The sequence below is a fragment of the Chinchilla lanigera genome, unplaced genomic scaffold, assembly GCF_000276665.1.
Source record: "Chinchilla lanigera isolate Chin_1 unplaced genomic scaffold, ChiLan1.0 scaffold00022, whole genome shotgun sequence".
Lineage (NCBI taxonomy): Eukaryota > Metazoa > Chordata > Mammalia > Rodentia > Chinchillidae > Chinchilla > Chinchilla lanigera.
Window position 1 is genome coordinate 27634582 of NW_004955423.1, and position 2484 is coordinate 27637065.

The 2484-nt window shown below is 47.7% G+C and overlaps 1 protein-coding gene across 1 annotated transcript in view; it reads right to left on the reverse strand.

Moving 5' to 3' along the window:
* The window catches only part of Inadl (InaD-like (Drosophila)), a 228732-nt gene extending 226248 nt beyond the window's left edge, over nt 1–2484 (reverse strand). Inside the window, exon 1 of the mRNA XM_005385344.2 lies at nt 2187–2484. The gene's annotated coding sequence lies outside the window, so the exon portion shown is untranslated. The remainder of the gene's footprint in view (nt 1–2186) is intronic.

Consider the following 2484-nt stretch of genomic DNA (forward strand, 5'->3'; position numbering starts at 1 on the left):
GAGTTCGAGACCAGCCTGGGCTACAGAGTGAGCTCAAGGCCAGCCTGAACTGCACAGTGAGACCCTGTCTCAAAAAGACAAAAAACAAGAAAAAAACAAAGAAAAAAAAATTTTGGTGGCTACAGTGTGAAAGGCCAATTTCCTTTGTTTCTGTTGCTTTACGAGGGGCAGGATTCTGATCTGCTCAGTGTTGGGTCCTCATGCTGGGCACACTGGTGAAGCCTCACAGGGGTGAAGCTGGCCTCAGCTCCATGTGACCCTCCGGGCAATGGGGTCACACACTCAGGGTCCCCGAGGTTGCAGTACAGTTCCAGGTGTCTTGAAGAAGTGCGGGACTAAGACCTGGCAGAGCTCTGCTATCACCAATTTGTCGGGGTGGGGGGATGCCCATCATAATCAAATGCAAAAGGCAGGCTTCAGAGTAACTGCTTTTTGCGAGACAGGGTCTTGCTGCAAAGTGCAAGTGGCCTTGGACTCACTATGTAGCCCAGACTGGCTTCAAACTTGTGGTAATCCTCCTGCCTCAGCCTCCCAAGAGCTGGGATGACAGGGATCATCACCAAGCCTGGTAAAGTAAGTGTTTTATGTCGTGATGTTTCTGTTCCAAACACAGACATAGGAGTCAGGTTGGTTTCCTTGGAAGGGAAGGTGTCACTCTAAGTAGAACTACCTATTATACGGTGTCTACAAAACCTCAGGAATGAAAGGGGGGCGCTCATGCCCCAGGGCTTTTGCTCACACCCTGGTCACTTTTCCCCTGTTTCTGCTCTAACTCCACCCTGGACTGTGCTGCTGAGCTGGGCTTTCTTGAGAATGCTTCATAATTCCTATACAAATTTCTATGTGATAACTTTGGCGTGGGAACACTGGGATTAAGTTCTGGGCAAGTTTAAAGCAGCAGTTACACGAGTGGAGGCCTCCTGAGTTGGAGACTGTGGACAGAGGGTGCTCCCTGGGGCAGAGGGTGGAGGCGGAGGGAGGGAAGGGTCAGGGACAGGGAAAGAGCACTGGCTGTTCAGCACAGAGGCAGTGCAAGAACTAAGGTTTTTTGTCTCTTTTACTTTCACTTTTCATTCTTTTTAATTACAGGGAGAGAGCAGAGGTAATCATTAAATTATAAAAGTAGGTTTTGTAATAGATTAATCAGCAAAGCATAAGCATTTTCAAAGTTAATTGTTCAAAATCTACATGCATATTGACACAAATACCAAGGTCAGCTGTACCCTTGCAGTCAGCAGAGAAACATCGATTCTGTCCTAGTTTCAGGAGACTGGAAATACAAAATGGGAGTCGAACTGCAAATTGGCTTTCTTTTATCACAAGATGAAAAGTGTAACAGATACTTGCATCTTTGTCTTGAATTTAACTGTCTCCTTGACCAATAGCCTTCCCTAAATCTCATTTGGGGATGAGGCCATGGGGCAGTGCTGGCTGTATACTGTGCACATGTCCTAAGTACTTCATCAGAGCCCACGCCCTAGCCATGGAGTTGTAGCTCTGTCTTAGAGCTAGTACTTTGCAAGCGCAAGGTTTTCAACGGTGGTGTTCCAACAATCTTGACTGCTGCGGAGGCTGAGGTAGGATAATCACTTGAGCCTAGGAATTTGAGGCAGCCTGGGCAACACAGCAAGCCCCTATTTCAAAACAGAACGAAACAACACATGTCTAACTACCTTAACTAGTAGGTATTTCTATTGTAACACATATCAAACAGCATTCTTTGTCATTTCCTTACCAAACCTAAGTGCCTAATTCTCGTCTTTTCATTTTCCTCTCTAGGGTCTTGCACTGTAGCCTAATGATGGGCGCATAATAAATTCTCAATAAATATGTTTTTAAAGAGGGAGAAAGAGTGGGAAAGAGGATAAACAGGAGGAAAAGAAGGAAAGAAAGGGAAAGAGGAAGGAAAAGAGAGAATGAAGACGTGCACTTAAAATAGGAAGTTTAAAATTAAACTAGTACTGTACATTTCAATTTTCCCATAATTCAAGCCTTAAGTAATTATGCATAGACGTTTTAAATTAAAAACAGCATAGTAAACCAAAAGCGGTGGTGCACACCTGTAATCCCAGCACTCTGGGAGGCTGAGGCAGGAAGATCTCAAGTTTTAGCTCAGCAGTGGCAACTTAGTGACTTGGTGAGACCCTGTCACAAAATAAAAAAATCAAAGGGCTGCAGATGCCGACCTGTGCGAAGGGCTGGCTTCTATCGTCAGTACTGCAAATAAGCACTTCCACCACCAGCGCCCAGGACGCCAGAGAGGTAGCAGGGGCCCTGCTCCCCGCCCTGGTCCTCGCGGCTCCGGGGCAGGGCGATTAGGAAGCACAGATCCTGAGACCTGGGCAACCCAACCAAGCCGAGGTACACAGGGCCCGGGACCTGAACAATGCCCAGCACCGCGGGCGCTTTGAGGAAGGACACCGTAGGGCCCAGTCCTGGGCGAGGCGGGGTCTCACGCTGACCCGGCCCAGGAGTCGGGACGCG